The sequence below is a fragment of the Juglans microcarpa x Juglans regia genome, chromosome 1D (genome assembly GCF_004785595.1).
Source record: "Juglans microcarpa x Juglans regia isolate MS1-56 chromosome 1D, Jm3101_v1.0, whole genome shotgun sequence".
Taxonomy (NCBI): Eukaryota; Viridiplantae; Streptophyta; class Magnoliopsida; order Fagales; family Juglandaceae; genus Juglans; species Juglans microcarpa x Juglans regia.
Window position 1 is genome coordinate 1,218,679 of NC_054594.1, and position 19,753 is coordinate 1,238,431.

Sequence of the window (19,753 nt, forward strand, 5' to 3'; positions counted from 1 at the left end):
AAACAAGCAGCGTGCGTGTGTGCGGTCAAAACAGAGCAAAATCGAAATTAGTAAGGAGACCCATACGAGTAAAACCGGAAGAAGAAGGAAGGCGAAGAAGTAAAATAAAATAAAACAAGAAAGAGGAGTTACCAATCTCTGTTCAAGAAGTCGAACAAATCTGCAGTGGAAAAACAATTTGTTGTTTCAAAACCTTGAGTTGAGCGCACGGTGAAGAGATGAAGAAGAAAAAAAACAATGAGAGAACCCGATTGAGAAATCTGTAAAAGTGAGTGAAACCAAACCTTGAGTGTGAAAGGAGATGAAAATCAACTGCTGGAGTCGTGGGTTGGTGCGCACGGGTGAGTGAGATACGAAAATGAAATGTAGAGGCTGTAACCGCGAAGACGAAGAACAGTGCGGCGTGAAAGGAACTAGTGGTCTACGCAACGAAAAAAAAAAATTAAGACTAAGTGTGATGCACGGCCAAACAAGCAGCGTGCGTGTGTGCGGTCAAAACAGAGCAAAATCGAAATTAGTAAGGAGACCCATACGAGTAAAACCGGAAGAAGAAGGAAGGCGAAGAAGTAAAATAAAATAAAACAAGAAAGAGGAGTTACCAATCTCTGTTCAAGAAGTCGAACAAATCTGCAGTGGAAAAACAATTTGTTGTTTCAAAACCTTGAGTTGAGCGCACGGTGAAGAGATGAAGAAGAAAAAAAACAATGAGAGAACCCGATTGAGAAATCTGTAAAAGTGAGTGAAACCGAACCTTGAGTGTGAAAGGAGATGAAAATCAACTGCTGGAGTCGTGGGTTGGTGCGCACGGGTGAGTGAGATACGAAAATGAAATGTAGAGGCTGTAACCGCGAAGACGAAGAACAGTGCGGCGTGAAAGGAACTAGTGGTCTACGCAACGAAAAAAAAAAATTAAGACTAAGTGTGATGCACGGCCAAACAAGCAGCGTGCGTGTGTGCGGTCAAAACAGAGCAAAATCGAAATTAGTAAGGAGACCCATACGAGTAAAACCGGAAGAAGAAGGAAGGCGAAGAAGTAAAATAAAATAAAACAAGAAAGAGGAGTTACCAATCTCTGTTCAAGAAGTCGAACAAATCTGCAGTGGAAAAACAATTTGTTGTTTCAAAACCTTGAGTTGAGCGCACGGTGAAGAGATGAAGAAGAAAAAAAACAATGAGAGAACCCGATTGAGAAATCTGTAAAAGTGAGTGAAACCGAACCTTGAGTGTGAAAGGAGATGAAAATCAACTGCTGGAGTCGTGGGTTGGTGCGCACGGGTGAGTGAGATACGAAAATGAAATGTAGAGGCTGTAACCGCGAAGACGAAGAACAGTGCGGCGTGAAAGGAACTAGTGGTCTACGCAACGAAAAAAAAAAATTAAGACTAAGTGTGATGCACGGCCAAACAAGCAGCGTGCGTGTGTGCGGTCAAAACAGAGCAAAATCGAAATTAGTAAGGAGACCCATACGAGTAAAACCGGAAGAAGAAGGAAGGCGAAGAAGTAAAATAAAATAAAACAAGAAAGAGGAGTTACCAATCTCTGTTCAAGAAGTCGAACAAATCTGCAGTGGAAAAACAATTTGTTGTTTCAAAACCTTGAGTTGAGCGCACGGTGAAGAGATGAAGAAGAAAAAAAACAATGAGAGAACCCGATTGAGAAATCTGTAAAAGTGAGTGAAACCGAACCTTGAGTGTGAAAGGAGATGAAAATCAACTGCTGGAGTCGTGGGTTGGTGCGCACGGGTGAGTGAGATACGAAAATGAAATGTAGAGGCTGTAACCGCGAAGACGAAGAACAGTGCGGCGTGAAAGGAACTAGTGGTCTACGCAACGAAAAAAAAAAATTAAGACTAAGTGTGATGCACGGCCAAACAAGCAGCGTGCGTGTGTGCGGTCAAAACAGAGCAAAATCGAAATTAGTAAGGAGACCCATACGAGTAAAACCGGAAGAAGAAGGAAGGCGAAGAAGTAAAATAAAATAAAACAAGAAAGAGGAGTTACCAATCTCTGTTCAAGAAGTCGAACAAATCTGCAGTGGAAAAACAATTTGTTGTTTCAAAACCTTGAGTTGAGCGCACGGTGAAGAGATGAAGAAGAAAAAAAACAATGAGAGAACCCGATTGAGAAATCTGTAAAAGTGAGTGAAACCGAACCTTGAGTGTGAAAGGAGATGAAAATCAACTGCTGGAGTCGTGGGTTGGTGCGCACGGGTGAGTGAGATACGAAAATGAAATGTAGAGGCTGTAACCGCGAAGACGAAGAACAGTGCGGCGTGAAAGGGAAAAAATAACCTTCACCCAAACGACGCCGCTCGGGTCTCACATCATGCGCTTGTGGGCTGGACTCCAAGCATCCCGGCTGACTCCAAACGGGCTGGGCCTAGAGCCCGGGTGTTACACGTTCGGTTCAATTTTTACTCAGGAATAGAACGTACAGCTCTTTTAGTTTTCTAGATTAGGTATCAATTATTGTTTTCCCCAGATGGTATAGCACCAATATCGCTTGTATCCCTTTCTTTTCTCACTTGTGGGGGCTCCTCTGTTTCCACTGCGATACATGCATATCAATGAATTTCATGATTGTCACCACTTTTATTCCATTCTCAGATACCCATAACCACTGAAAAAGCAGCAATCCTTACCAGAAAATCCATGGAAGTTCTTTCCTCCCATAAGCTTCTTTTCCGACTCTGTCTTCTCTTATCTCTCCATATCACCTCACTTCTGCTTCTCTCTTCAGCTTAGTCTCCTCCTGATAATTACTTCATCAACTGTGGAGCACACTCCAACACCACTGTCAACGATACTCGAGTCTTCGTTGACGACCGGGATTTCTTAGTCGGAAATGGAGATCCTGTCAAAAACAGCAACTCATCAGCAAGCAGTTCACCTGATCTCTATCAAACGGCAAGAATTTTCAAACACCCGTCTTCATATAAGTTTCACATCTACCAGGATGGCACATACTTTGTACGCCTCCATTTCTTTGTTTTCTCGTCACATGATACTGATCTGTTTGCTGCTCGATTCAATGTTTCTGTTTCTGTTTCTGGGCATTCACTTTTGACGAACTATAGTTTCCAAAACGTTACTAGTTCTCCAAAGATTGAGGAATTCTTGCTCACCATCCCAAAAGGTGAATTTAATATCTACTTCATACCCTACGAGCCAACATCTTCGGCTTTCGTGAATGCCATAGAAGTTTTTCTTGGCCCCGAGAACTTGATCTCTGATAAGACCCCTTACATCACTTCTCAAGGAGAAGAGAAACTACAATGTTTTGACCTCTAAGGTTCTGCATAAAGTCCATAGGATCGACGTTGGGAGTACTTCTACGTCCAAGCCCGATGATTTATGGAGGAATTGGGATCCAGATGTTCATTATTTACAGAGCCTCGAAAGTGAAACGGATGAGCAGCACAAAACTGAAATGCCTCATTACGTACCCGAAAGGATCACCTGGTATATTGCCCCAGCTTTTGTGTATCAGACAGCCAGACAATTTAAAGATAGTAACAGCAACTCCAGTTTACCAAAGATATCTTGGAGTTTTCCTGTCAATAAGAATTCTAAAAACTTTCTTCGGTTCCATTTCTCCGACGTAGTAAGTAGATATGCTAATATGTTGTGGTTCAATCTCTCTATCAATAGAAAGTTCAGTATGGAGATCAATCCTTACAACAGAACTAACGCGATCGGCCCTTTTCCATTTTACATCGATTTTGTGGTTGATTCCGATGGTTTGGGATTTGTGAATGCTAGTATCAGCCGAGTGGAGGACTCTCGGATACATAATGCCTTTTTGAATGGGCTGGAGATTCTGGAGGTAGTGAACGAGTCGGGTTTCAGTCCTCCAGAAATTGAACTAGGAAAAAAGAAACTCTCCCCTGCTAAAATTGTTCCTGCATGTAGTGGGGCGTTTTTCATTTTGGTAATATTGGTGGCGTTGGGTTTGAAATTCAGGAAACCAGGGCATGATAAGATTTTGGGAGTGCCTCTTTATGGAGGGTTTAGTTCGGACAGCAGGTTGACTCAAAGAGGTCGTAATGCTTGCCTTGCTCCTAGTCTAAACCTTAGTTTAAGGGTACCTTTTTCTGAAATACAGCGTGCAACGAAGAACTTCAATGAAAAGTTATTGATTGGTGAGGGTGGATTCGGGAAAGTCTACAAAGGAACACTTAAAGATGGCAGGAAAGTCGCTGTGAAACGAAGTGATCCACGACATGGGCAGGGTCTGGAGGAATTCCAAACGGAGATCATGGTGTTGTCTCAAATTCGTCACCGCCATCTTGTTTCTCTGATTGGATATTGCGATGAACGGCGTGAGATGATACTGGTTTACGAGTTCATGGAAAATGGGACTCTGAGAGATCACCTCTATCATTCAGATGACAAATCTGAGAAATCAACTTCACGGTCTGAATTGTCTTGGGAGCAAAGAGTAGAAATATGCATTGGTGCGGCAAAGGGCCTGCACTATCTACACACTGGTCCAGCTGGAGGAATCATTCACCGTGACGTTAAATCAACAAACATTCTTCTCGATGAACGTTATGTGGCTAAAGTTGCCGACTTTGGCCTTTCAAAATCTGGCCTTCCCGATCCGGAAAACTTCACCATGGGTGTAAAGGGTAGCTTTGGTTATCTTGATCCAGAATACCTTACAACCCTACAGTTGACAGCGAAATCTGACGTATTCTCCTTTGGAGTTGTACTTCTTGAAGTTCTCTGTGCTAGACCAGCTATCATACAGTCATCTCAGTTGGATGAGAGGAACTTAGCAGAATGGGGGATGTTGTGGCAAAAGAAAGGCCAACTCGAGAATATTATTGATCCGGTGCTTGTTGGTAACATTAAGCCAAGTTCATTGAGAATATTTGGTGATACTGCAGAAAAGTGTTTGAAGGCATTTAGTATTGAGAGGCCGACTATGCAGGAAGTGTTATATTACCTAAATTATGCACTGCGACTTCAAGAAACCGGGATGCCCAGAGAGCCATTTGAGGACAGCACAACGACTACCATAACATCATTGGAATTGCAGTTTCCAGTTGTGTTGAACTTTCCTGTTCATGAAGATGATGATGCACCCATTGGAGGGGATGATAGTTCTGATATAGAGGTTAGTGAAGTCTAAGTTCACTGGTTTGGGTAAATATTGTCAGGTTTGCATTAGCACCTGAATTCATAGCAATATTTAATAATCTTTTTAAAACTGGATAAACTCCGGTTGAAATTTTGATTGAAAAAAAAAAACTAGCCAGCGAGACCCTTGATCACTTGAGTAAGTTTCATTCCTCTCTAAGCGTATTTTTGGTTCCGTCTTAGATTTTCGACCACCTATGTCTTCATTGGGACACCAAATATATTGATGTGGAGGAACAATCAATATTTTAAAGTTTGCTTGATATCTCTATCGATCTCATTTGACATGTTTATTGAAAGGTATTTCTTTACACGTAATAAAATGAGAAGATTGACATGACTCTTTTAAGCTAAGTGAGCACAGCTAGAGATTTTTTTTTTTTTTTTCTTTTTCCTCTTCTTTTTGCATATTACTTTTGCATAAAGCTGGAACCCGTCCAATATTTCAGCAATGGTGTGGCCCTCCATTTGAAATCAATTATTGACGGGGAAATTAGAGAGCATGTTGTTCGTGATTTCATATACCGCAACAACCGTTAAAATCAAACCTAGCTTGATACAAGTTAATTTTCAATCACTTTGGATATATTTATTTATTTATTCTAAAAATAAATAACTATCAAATGTTTCCCGTATTGTTTGGGCACGACTTGAAGGTTGCATTTTCTAAAGGAGGAGAAATTGCCACTAAACTATGATGATTATATAATTATATATAGGATGGATACTAGGACTTCTGTCTGTCATTTAAAATTTTTTGACAATCAAATTTACAGGAAAATTAGTCTCAATTTTATTTTTATAAGTGGAAATTAGCCTCTAATTAATTATCAAACAGATCTGACCTCTCTAGACATGAGACATCCCCTTATGATGCTAAAATGATTAGATCTTTTACTTTTTATGCCAATTAACTCGAAGTGTATATATATTGTTAGAAATATTATATCAAAGTATACAACGAAAACGATATTACCTCATAGGAAATATCTTGGATCTAGTGTAGTTGTTCCACAAATTCTCCGTTGTCGTTGTTGTTCATCCGAAATCTTTCTAGCGATGGTGGAGTGTGCTACGTGACAATATACCAGAACAACACCTATATATTCTACAGTTTAGATGCTGGGACTAGAGAGAACCATTTGAAAGAGAGAACTGCTTTGTGATGCCAATGTGTCATCTAAAGGGGGGAGGTAGTAGCCCCTCCAAGCGTAACTCCCGGTATATATACTCTATTATAATAAATGACTATCTAATTGTGAATAGTAATTTTTGTTGTTTTTCTATTAATTTTTGTTGTCTTTCCGTTAAGTTTTGTTTTACCAAAAGTCCCTTAAAATTATTGACCATTTGACATATAGCTCTCTTATAGAATTTAATTAAGGATCTTGTTTTACCAAGATCCTTAAGACCCATAACCATTTGACGTGTAGCTCTCTTGTAGAATTTAATGAATAATCATGTTTTACCAAAATGTTCTTAATAGCCCTACGACGCACATTAATTGACATCTATTTTTCATGTCATTTTTGTTCTGACAGTATACTCATTTTCCTTTCTTTTTGTTTCAATTTTTATAAATAAAAAATTAATAATATTTTATTATTATATAGCGAGTAAATAGACAATCCAATATGGATGCAGACCAATACTCATACTTTGCTGAAATTTATATTTTTTTTAATCTTATTTTTTTGTCTTTCTTTATCTTTGTATTTTCTTTTTCTAGACAAATAAATTACTAACTTTTTCATTTCTTTTTTTATTTAAATTATTATGTCAAGTGCACTCCGGAGCTAACGCACCCGGGACCGTTTCCTATTATATATATATATATATATATATATATATATATATGTAAGTCATCTATATATAACTTATTAACAAATTAACATGTTTTCTCATTTTCTTTTCTCTAGGTATAATTTATGGATCAACAATTTTGCTCATATAAATTAAGCCATGCCATTCAGTCTTTTCATAATGACCATAATTTTAAAGTTCATAAAATTTTAAAAGTAGAAAACTCCTCATCTTCTTTCATTCTTTAATGAAAACACTGAAACTGCTATTATAACTATGAAGAATATTGGAGTACGGAATAAGAGTTTCTACATTTTTCTATTGTTTTGTATGGATGATATGCTGAAAGTTGCATTCCGCGCGCAACGTACGAATATTGCTCGATTAGTGGAGATTATAATCGTGGAGATTACTGTCCGACTTCAACTTTATCCCGTCATTAGCATTGATCTTTTTTCCATTCGAGTGGCACTAGAGCCGCCGCTCCCAGCATCCGTTAATGGTTTTTAACTTTTTATTTTTTTTGTATTTTCTTTTATGTATTTTTTTAACATATTTAAATATTTTTTTAAAAAAAATTCATAATATTATTAAAAAATACTTACTTAATCATTAAATTAAAAAAATAATAATAAAAAAATAAAAAAAGTATAGCGGTAAAAATTATTGGTAAAAATCATTGGTAAGAGTAGTATTATTCTTTCCATTTTGATTTGCGTATACGTGATTCAAGATTCACGTAATCCCTTTATATGTTGCTTTTGGGTGGTCATCAACTTTGAAGATTCCAATCCTCAGCTACACGTGACTCTCATTTAGAGTGATCAGGAAGTAATATAAACTACCACCAAACATCCATGGAAATGCATGCTTTACTACTCTTCTCTCCCATTCTCTTCAATTATGCCTTACTCTTTAGCTCAGTACGTACCCCCAAAAGCACTTCATCGACCTTCGGGTCAGAATATTTTTTTAACTAATTATGATTGGATCTCGGCCTTAATCTATTTAAAAATCCCAGCTGCACTAGGAATCCTCTATTTAAAAATCTCATGTAAATAAGAGCTCTCCTTATACGCGGGTCATCAACTGGAAGACAACTATACCAGGCTTTCCACATAATAATCGACATTTTATCCGACAAAGATGGGTGCCACACTCATTTCATCCAAAGAATTTTAGGAGAACAAACCCGTATACGACGTGGAGATGCATTAAATTCTGGATTGTAAAACTAAATGAGAAGCTTCGTGCAATCAAGCCACTATCAATACAAGATGAGAAGATACTAAAAGAACCGCACATTGAATCAAAAATTAAAAGCAGGAAGAAGATCCAGATTATTCGTTGGCTTCAGCCCCAACTTGGCTGGTTTAAACTAAATGCGAATGGAAGTAGTAGAGGTAACCCGAGAAAGGCAGGTGCAAGGGAAATCATACAGGATGTTGCAGGTAACATGGTTTTTACCTTCTCTTCTCCACTAGATCATGGTACAAACAATTATACAGAGTTCATGGCACTCCTCCTTGGAGTGAGAATAATCTGTCAAAAAGGTTTGGATAAGATAGAAATAGAGATGGATTCTTTAATTGTGGTAAACCGGTTTAGAAATGCAAAATATCTTATTTGGCACCTAGAATCAACCAAAGTAGATAACCCAATTGTGGTATCATACCCCTCAACAAAACTTCACAGAAATGACAAACCAGTTTGTTTAAATAAAATGAAGCTCTTGTCAAAATGACAAACCAGCTTAACATTATTAGTTTCAGCGGGTCCACCTGAATTTTGACTGATTCTTCACTGCAGAGCAGTCAAGCTGCCAAAATATATTTTTGTTTTGATGCATCTGTACAAGATACCGTCAAAGTTGGAAAAATTGTTCTACTTTTATCAGTCTTCTTCTTTGAGCGTCTTAAGTATCGAGGTCTAGCAAAGTGCAGAGACACAAGGTGTCATCGCGTATGTTCGTTAACGACGAGTAATGTTTGATATAATTATATTTTAAAAAAAGTTAAATTTATTATTAAAAATTAATTTATTTATATAGATTTTATATTTATCTATTTTAAAAAAAAAATATGCGACACTTACATATTTTATGACTATAACTATAATTTCTCATTGGTCATTGGAAAGTGAGAATATAACAGTATATTGTTTAGATAAATTTGAAACATTTTACTAAGGCCTCGTTTAGATGTTGAAATAAGATGAAAAATTTATAAATAGTGATAAAATGTTTTGAGTTAAAATATTTTTTATTAGATTTTGAAAAAAGATAAAAAAAATTAAATAAAAATATTATAAGTTTAAAATATTTTTAGAATATAATATTTTTATTTTAAAATTTGAAAGGGTTAATTTTTTTTAAAAAGTTTAGAAAAATTAAAAATTAAAAAATATTTATATGTAAGTGATGGTTAGAAAAAAAAAATGAGAGAAGATCTCAACATCTAAGGTCTAAATATTATGTCAGGATGTGAAAAGAGACAACGGCCTGATTGCTTTTGGGCGACACGCATGGGCTTGAACTCCAAGAATAGGCAAATTTCCTTGAACTCCTTCCTATTCGCAAGTTCCTACCCTTCTCCTTTTGATTGATGGATGCAAAAGCAGAGAAAAAAACAAGCAAGACTTTTCTTACGCTGAAATGTCTCTGACCCCAATCCCACGACTGTTGATGCAGAGATTTCTAACATCTTATTTTTTCTTAAGCTGCCAGCCATCACATTTGGCGTTATATGCTAGACACTAACCTGTACGGAACATATGCCCTTCAGACATCTAACTCAACAATAAACTTGTTGAGGAAATTAGTTTTGGACGTTTGGGTTGCCCTAGTCTTTAGGATTGTCAATGAGTTTATTTGTGTTTACCTAGTTAGGAGTCTGTTTACCTATTCAATAGGAGTCTGTTTTTAAACGTTGGGTAGTGCCTATTTTCAGTTATGTAATAGCCTTTATATAGGCTGATCAATGAAGTGATGCAGAAACGTACATCATCTATCTTCTCTACTGTTATTGTGTAAAAGCTTCAATCTTTTTTGTTTCTAACAAAACTTTCAACTAAATCCCATGTCCTAAATTTTGATTATTGTCAGCCATTGTTTCTTCCTCCTCGTATGTAAGCTATGGTTAACTTTCGTCACCCACTGAAAAGAGGATCAAAAGAAAAGGGTAGCAACTCCTACCCCTTTTCCATGGAAAACCTTCATTTTCTCATGGTTCTCTTCACTCTCCTGATTCTCCAATTTCCTTCTCTTCTACTTCTCTCATCAGCTTCTACTCTTCCCACCAAGTACTTTATCAATTGCGGATCAGTATCCAACATATCTTTGAGTGGTCGGGAATTCGTGGGTGACCTGCATTTTGGCTCCTTCTCTGTTGGACGAAGTTCTGCTATCAGTATTGTCACCACCAACTCATCAACAGATACATCTCTTTATCAGACTGCCAGAATTTTCAAAAGCCAATCTTCATTTGATTTTGATATCACTGATTTTGGGTTTTATTATGTTCGTGTCCATTTCTTTCCGTTTTCTTCCGGGAGGACTAATCTGGCCGATGCCCACTTCGATGTTTCAGCCTTTAATGTCTCGCTGTTGTCAGACTTTCGTATTAAAGACAATAGCAGCTCACCTTTGATTAAAGAATACTTACTCACTATCAATGCAACCAAATTCAGCATCCAATTTACTCCTCGGGGAAAATCTTTTGCTTTTGTAAGCGCCATTGAAGTCTTTCTTCTGCCAGATCAAGAATTCGTCAGTGATGACTTGGATCTAATTACTCCCAGTGGCCTGAGCAATTATAGATACTCTGGTGTACGATCTCAGGTTTTACTTACAATCCACAGGGTCGATGTTGGAGGTCCACAGAATAACGACTCACTCTGGAGGAATTGGATACCGGATGATGAATATCTACTCCCAGGAGAATCTGGGAAAACCTGTGTTCCTTATGAAGGTACGCTTAACTATGGTGTTAATGGAGCAAATAATTATTCTGCATCGGATCTTGTCTACAAGACATGTCGAGAACTGAACTTAGATAGCAGCGAAGGGTCATCAAATTATTCGAAAATAACATGGGGTTTTGACGTGAGTAGGGGTGCCACGCATTTGGTTCGGCTGCACTTTTGCGATATTATCAGTAAAAATGCTAGTGATGTGTTCTTCAATCTCTATTTTTATGGTAAATTCACTCACATGATCTCTACAAATAACATTAGTAATCTGTTGGCTGCTCCACTTTACTACGATTTGGTGGTTGAATCAGATGACTCGGGGTCCATGGATATTAGTGTAGGGCCTAGGAAGGATTCTAAAAATAAAACTGCCTATCTGAATGGGGTGGAGATTATGGAGTTTATGTAGGAGTCTAGTTAGGTCGATGTTCCTGGTAATGAAAATAGGAGTCAGGTTTATGTTATAGTTGGTACCGTATGTGGTGCGGCCTCTCTCTTCATTGTAATAATGCTGTATTATTTGTATAAAATACAAGAAAGCAAAGTTGTAACCCCCCGGTTTCGGATGGGACGGAGAGTTAATTCCTTTCACTTAAAATTATATCTCATAGTACATATATATATATATAGATGCCAAATTCTCAATATCATATAAAAATTATTGTTTCCAACCAATTACGTACCTCAATATAATGAACTTTCCAAAATATCAAGTCATTAGAACACGACAATATTTCTTAACAAAAATCATCAATACTCATAGAAACCTTCTATAATTAATCAACTATGATTAAATTACTTCACTCATACTCCATAATCTTGATTCTCAACTAAACTTTTTAAATTATTAAAAAAATATTATGAAAATAAGAGGTGAGTTATCAACAACTCAATAAGCAAAGAATATATACTAATATGTAAACATGAGCATTTTTAGAATTTAAAATGCAAAACAAAACATTTGTTTTCAAAATGTAAAATCAAAACATGTTTTCAAAAATATCATAACGAAACTTTTAGAAGACATTCTTATTTAAAAATCTTTTGGCATATCAAAATCTAAGACATCATCTTCGTATCATATATAACATAGCATCGCATCGAGACAGATATTATATTTAACCTCCGTGGTAGGGTTATAAACCACCATTATACTCGTGGCGGGGTCGTATGCCACTATTATACCCATGGTGAAGCCTTAACGGAGACAGAACAGAGGTAACATTGGAAACAAATCATATTCAGATAAAGAATCAGAAATTTATGCTAAGATTTTCAGATGCTACATCATATCAAAATAGAGTACTAAACAGATTCAGATCATTTCACATATTCAAAAACCGATTGAGAACATTCTCGCATTACATGCACAAATTTTCAAAAATTTTATATTCGTTCTTTTTACATATTTCAGAAAACAGTATGTCAAAATATTGCTCATGTCTATATCAGTCATGACAGAAAATACTTCATTCTTATACAGATTTCATGTGCATGCAGAACACATATCTGAGGTTGTTTTCATGTTTATTTTAAAAACAAACATGCATATTTTCAAACTCAACATCAGACATTTTCTTTTATGCAAAATCTAGTGTAGGTACCTTACTTATCTAGACTTCTTAGTCTTTCAGAAATTTTCTTCAACCATGCTGAACAATTATTAATCGTCACCTATAAAATAAATATATAACTTACTTAATTATTACAACTTTCTCAAACTTTCAAATAAAACACAAAAAAATTCAACTTTTTCAAATTTCAAAATAAAAATAATATTAAGAAATTATATTCTAATAATGTTTTAACTTTATAATATTTTGTTTAACTTTTTTCTATGATTTTTCAAAATTTCATAAAATATTTTAATTCAAATCATTTCACTATTATTTACAAATAATTTCAATTCATCTCATTTCAACTCATTATTCAAACTAGACCTAAGACTAATCTGAAAGCTACAAGATCATGTTATCTCCTAAAAGAAAAAAGCTCACATATGAATTAAGTATGAAAAATAAGGAGTGAAACTCTTAATTAGTTAACAAAAATGCAATTTTGTAAAAGAGAAATTTTAAATGAGTAATGTTAGATATAGTTTTAAGGTAGGAAAAAAATGGAGTCTATGATAAAAAAAAAAATAAAATTTTTATTGTGAATCTCAAACATCAAAATGAGTATGTGAATCTAGTTGTATAAATAGAACTTTAAAATTGTGGTATGAAATTGGTGATTTAATTTATTAGATTTTGGAGGTAAATTATTTGTAGCGTCCCTAGCTAATAGCAAACTCTTTATGGTATGAACACTCGTCACTTTAAAATGGTGTTCGAAACATGCCTCAAAATCCCTATTTATTATTATTATTATTATTATTATTATTATTATTCTAAGCATGCATTCGTTTCCCTGTCTTTTGTTTTTAGCTTTCAAAATGCACTTCATATTACTTACTTCGAAATGACACATCCAATAAATACTTTAGCATTAATGCTGTGGCCCCCCTGTGAACTGAATTATTGATGAGGAAATTAGACAGGTCACATCTTGACTCAGCTAAAAGACGATTCTAAGTCCTCCCTATTTGTCAATTTCCTACAAAGAAAATTGATAGCTATTTGGAATGGCTAGATGGGAATGTATTAAAAGCTTCTGCCTAAAGTCACTTGGAGATAAAATGGCATATTCAATTAATAATGAAAGATTAAATAATCACCTTATAATATAACCTCGTGTCGTAACACCATTATTAATAGCTTTTGAGTTATCAAAAAAAAAACAAAAAATTATTAATAGCTTTTGCTATTTTGCTTTCCAAACAAGAGATAAAAGAAAGGGGAACAAGACAAAATATTATTGACAGCATTCATAGGAGAGTGAAAGAAGCACAACGCAAGCAACTGAAGGAATAAAAAGGAATTCAAGACTGGATTGCAAAAGACATTATTACAAGAGACACAAGACTAATGTTAAACAATTTTGAATCCTGATAAGCTGTAAAAATATATCGATTTCAAAATCGATACGCGTATGTAATTGCACAATGGGCAATATATATCCAACAATATAACTGAAAGCATATCCATATCCTTAATAAAAAAATCCACCATGCTTATTAGATTTTTACAGTATAAAAGACCCACCAATCTCATCTGTATGATTAGTATAAGACTCTAATTAGTATAAGACTATGTACGTACTAAAACTCTAGTTATTTTCTCAAAAAAAAAAAAAGATGAAGGTTTCTAGACTGCTGATCTTCGAGCCCCTGAAGCGAAGCATTTAATTAATTTTAGCTATTTTATATGATGTATATAAGAAGGATAGTGATAGGCTTACTACTCATCTACTATCCATGTAACGCCCCGTTCCTGAAGGTCCGGAGAGTTAACTCATATAACCTGATAATCAACAAATTTATAGACTCTAAAATATAACGTCATCAAAATACTACAAAGTCTCTTAATAAAATCCGTCACTTCTCAAAAATCTTCTATGAGTAATCCACTATGCTTAAAAATCATCTCACCGATACTCCATAATCCTGATCCTTAGCTGATCTATTCAAAAATCATCTGAAAAATGAATGGAGATAAGGGGTGAGTTATCAACAACTCAGTAAGCAGAGGACATATACTAATGTGTAAACATGAGCATTTTCACAGAGTTCGGAATGCAGAAACAAAACATTTTAGTATCAATATGCAAATCTCAAACAAATACATTTTATCAGAAAATCAGAGCGACTTCTCAAATATTTTATATTCAGAAACCAACTTTTCATGTTCAAAGACTCCCTTGGCACAACATTACTGAACGACTTCGTCTTATCATATCATATCAGAACAGAGACCATGTTTAACCCCCGTGGTAGGGTTGTGCATCCTGCGAAAAGCCAAGCAAAACATAAATCACTGTGTTACCAAAGCGACTGCACTCAGAACAAAAAACCACTATTATATTCCGTGGCTGGCCAGAGGTCACTATTATCTCCCGTGACAGGGCCAGAGGTCACTATTATATCCCGTGACAGGGCCACATATCAGAGCAAAACAGAATTAGAATCACCATATCAGAGTCAGAATCAGAGTCAAAAAGTCATGCCAAAGGTTTTTCAGATGCCACATCATAACAGAGTACAAAACAGAACAGAATCAGATCACAAAACATACTTTATGCACAAAATTTCATATTCGCTCTCTTTTTCAAAGTTCAGAAATAGAATATCAGAAATAAGCTCATGTCTACACCAGTCATGACAGAAAATACTTTCTTTTTAAACAGAATCTTATGAGTAATGCAGAACAAATATCTGAGGTCGTTTTCAGATTTCTTTTCATAACCAAACATGCACATTTTCCAAGAAGGACCTTAGTTCAGTTTATTTTAATGCAAATTCTAGCATAGGAACCCCGCTTACCTGGACTTCTTAGCTTTTCAGAACTTTCCTAAAAAATACCGAACAAATATTAATCGTCACCTATAAAATAATCACGTAACTTCCATAAATTTCCAATCAACCATGTATTTCGATATTAAAACTTAAAAATGCTAAAAGAACCTATTCTAAGAATCTCAAAACCTAAAATTCTCATAATACCTAAAATACCAACATTTTCTAAGACCAACAATATTCACTTACTCGAAATCGTACTGGAGAAGAAAATTTATCGAAAAAGTATTATGATACTTATAGAACTCAATAAAAATTAATATTCAAAATATCTAAAATACCAACAATATTTTATAAATAAAAAGAATACATTGATTACTAAACTTTTCCTAAAATAATTCATGAAAAACTCACCTCTTATGAAAAATAGATTTACTTACTTTAACTAACAATATTATCAAAATACAATATAATATTTATTAAAACTTAAAACAAAATCTTAATTAAATATAAACTCAACACACAAAAATTTCTTCTCAGCTGAAACTCAAACCGTGAACTTTCCTAATATATATTAGGTTAAAACTAGTAAGTGCCCAAGTTAAAACTTTACTTATAAATATATACACACACACACACACATATATATATATAAGCACCCTTTACGTAAAACAGACGATAAACAAACAACAGAATAAACGAAAAACATGCAGCAGCGGCAGGGACTCACCAAGATGGTGAAGTGCGACGGCGCGGCATGCGACGGGAGTTGGTGCACTAGGTGGCTATGCACTGGACGAGAAAGAGAGAGAGAGATGTACGGTGAGAGAGAGCTTACGGGAGAGTAAACCAACGTGAGAGATAGAAAACAGAGAGGGAGATACCGTGCGGCGGGGCGGCAAGAGGCGGACCTGGGGTGACGAAAAACTTCACTGGCGGTTTCTGGAGCCACAACGTGAAGAAGCTCACGGTGGTTAAAGGTTGCAATGGCTCACGGTAGGAGGAGAACCATCCTCTGTTTCGGGAGTGAAAAACAGAGGCTGCGGGATGGCTATCGAAGGCTACGGGTTCACGGCTGGGTCACGGTGGCGGCGCATGGCAGCCTTAAGGAGGAGCAAGCGGCGACTTGACTTCCTTGGGAGGCTGCGATTTTCCAGGAGATGGTTGGATAAAACCGTGAAGATGCAGGATGGCTTTTGGTCGTGTGCAGGCGAGTCTCTTGCCGTGCGATCCGCTTGCTCAGCGTCTCACGTGGTGCAATGGTTTCCCGCGGTTGCTGACCTCCTTGTATGAGCGGGACGCTCTCACGGTAACGGCATGCTGCTGCGGCTGAGGCCGAGACGGACACAATGGCGCACAGAGAGGCGTTGAGCCTAGGTGAAGGACGCTAACAATGGCGTCGGTTTTACGTGCGCGGAGATGGAAGTTGACGTCGAACTAGGAGGGGCTGCACGATGGTGAACTCTAGAGGCTGGTGGCAATGACGGCACAGGGTAGTTTCGAAGGTCTAGGGTGTAAGTGTGAAAATATACGGGTGCTGAGAAAACCCTAGAGAAAGAAAAGAGATAGACGTGCACCGTGTAGTGCCGTGCGTGGGAGAAAAAAAAAACAGAAAAGAAAAAGAAATAAAATAAAATAAAATAAAACAATAACAATTAAAGTCCAACAATAAAATTATTCATTAAAGCAAAACGCAAATTTAAAAACAAACATTAAATAATAACACCAAAGCACATCCAAATAAATTTCACAACTTAAAAATTATAAAATAAATCCAACGAGAAAAATTCAATAAATTTTTAAAACAAGAACAATAATATTTAAATTAATTATATAAAAAAAATCTTCCACATAAAATAAATAAATATGCTAAAAAAAATACGGGGTATTATAATCCATTTGTTACTTATAGTGTTTTTATTTTTTTATCATTTTATTTTAAGTATTTTTTTTAACATCCTTAATCACTAAGAAAAAATTAAAAAAATATATAAACTTACTACTAGTCACTTCCTTAACCACTAAGTAAAATAAAAAATTAAAAAAAAATTAAATATAAAAAAGTAGTAAATTAATAGTAAGAGGATAGTAACCCTATCATTTTCTATATAATAACTATATATGGTCTCTCTTTCATCTTTGAACTAGCTCTTAATTAGTTTACAAAAACACAACTTTGTAAAAGAGAAATTTCGAATGAGTAATGTTAAGTACAGTTTTGAGATACGAAATCATTGTGTACATTTTAAAAAGAAATAAATAGAGCCTATTATAATTTTTTTTTTTCAATTTACATCTCAATTTTTTTTTTTTTTCCATTTTGAATAATAAACTTTAGAATTGTGGTATGAAATCGGTGATTTACTTTTTTTTCTTTTACTTTTTTTAATTTGGAGGTGAATTATTTATAGCGTAGCTAATGGCAAACTCTTTATTGGATGAACACTCGTCTCTTTAAAATGGATAATTCTATAAGAAGAATTTTATCACATCCACGTTTATCGTTAAAATCCGTATTCATTTCTGATTTTTTTTTTTTTTCTAAGTATTGTCAACATGATTCGTTTCCCTGTTTTTTGTTTTTAGCTTGGAAAATGCACTTCATATTACTTCGAAGTGACACATCGAATAAATACTTTAGCATTAATGCTGTGAAATGAATTATATATTGATGAGGAAATTGACTCAGCTAAAAGACAATTTCAAGTCCTTCCTATTTATCAATTTCCTGCAAAGAAAATTGATAGCTATTTGCAGGAATGGCTAGCTGGGGATGTATTAAAAGCTGGGCCGTCGCAACTTGTGATAGAATTTCCAGCATTAATTTTTTTTAAGTAAAAGATAATCATCACCTTCTGTGTCACTAATATAATCCGATTAAGCCGACGGAGCCCCCGACTCCTTGCTATATCTCAGATTTGAAATTTCCTCCTTTTTCTTTTCTATACCATGTTTAAACCCGTGGTAAGATTATAAACAACTATTATATTTATGGCAGAGCTGTATGTCACTATTATACTTATGACAGAATCTTAACGAAGACAGAACAGAGGCAACATTAGAAATAGATCATATTTAGATGCAGAATCAAAAATTTATGCCAAAGTTTTTAGCTGCTACATCATATCAAAACAGAGTGCTAAACAGATTCAGATAATTTCACATATTCAAAAACCAATTCAAAACATTCTCACATCACATGCAAAATTTTCATATGTTTCATATTTTCTCTTTTTACATATTTCAGAAAACAGCATGTCAAAATATTGTTCATGTCTACATCAGTCATGACAGAAAATACTTCATTTTTATACAAATTTTATGTGTATGCAGAACACATATCTTAAGTTGTTTTCAAGTTTCTTTTAAAAACAAACATGCATATTTTTAAACTCAACATCAGACATTTTCTTTTATACAAAGTGTAATATAGGAGCCTCGCTTACTTAACTTTTTAACCTTTCAGAAATTTTCTTCAACCATGCCAAATAATTATTAATCGTCACCTATAAAATAGACATGTAACTTACTTAAATTTCCAAATGAACGTGTACTTCGTAATTAAAATCTGAGATATAAAAATCTATATTTCCTTAATGTAAAAAAATATTCGAAACTCTAAAATATCGTCACTCTCTAAAATACTATGATTTTCGTATAATTTTTCCAAATAATTTCACAATGAATTCCTAAGATGACATTAACTCTATAATATTGACTATAAAATCATAAATATAGCGCTCTCGTGTCAAATTTTAATCACCAGACGTCCCATCAATTTTTCCTAAATAACCTAGCTTCCACAAATTGATACCACCTATAAAAGTCGCAACACCTAAGTTCAAACTCATGGACTATTTAAATTTGCATGACCCACCATATACTCATATCAGACCGTAACAATCAAATATTGCATGACCTTAATCCATGACCCATCAATATTCAATTAATCCTCTGAGTGGAACTAATAACCAGCTAAAATTATATCGAGGAGTGGTTTACCGTGAGGAAGTGGAACTGTGCGGCGGGGTTGCAGTTTCCATGGTGGTTGGCAACTACGTGCAGTGGCGTCTATGTGACATCTCGTAGCTAAGCTACGTCCGTGTCGCACTGAGCATGGAGGAGCAAGAAGCTCACATCGCTTTTGACTTGAATGTATCAGTTAATGGTGCGAACGTGGGAGGTGGAGTAGGAGCACGCCCAGCAGACTGGACTCCTCTCGCGTGAAGGGGCTGTGGTTTGGTTAGTCCTTGTGTCTCCATGAAGTGCAGGGCAAGTATGAGAGCCTTTCTGTTGGCAATTGTTGTAGCAATACACGGTGGAGGATTGAGACCACCAGAACACAAACTTACTTTGTTTTTCATGTTTAAAAGCATAGGCTTGCTGTGTGGGTTTTATGTGTGTAGGAACTGAGCTACAATGGTGCAATTGGGTGGCTGGTGGTG

General features: G+C 35.5%; 1 long non-coding RNA gene and 1 pseudogene across 1 annotated transcript in view; both read left to right on the forward strand.

Annotated features, from left to right (window-relative positions):
- Window positions 1–16,153, forward strand: part of LOC121268862 — a 29,544-nt gene extending 13,391 nt beyond the window's left edge. Inside the window, exons 3-5 of the long non-coding RNA XR_005941270.1 lie at window positions 9,136–9,140; window positions 13,401–13,410; window positions 16,142–16,153. This is a non-coding gene — a long non-coding RNA (uncharacterized LOC121268862). The remainder of the gene's footprint in view (window positions 1–9,135; window positions 9,141–13,400; window positions 13,411–16,141) is intronic.
- Window positions 2,543–5,207, forward strand: LOC121268821 (annotated as a pseudogene).
- Window positions 16,154–19,753: the final 3,600 nt, after the last annotated feature.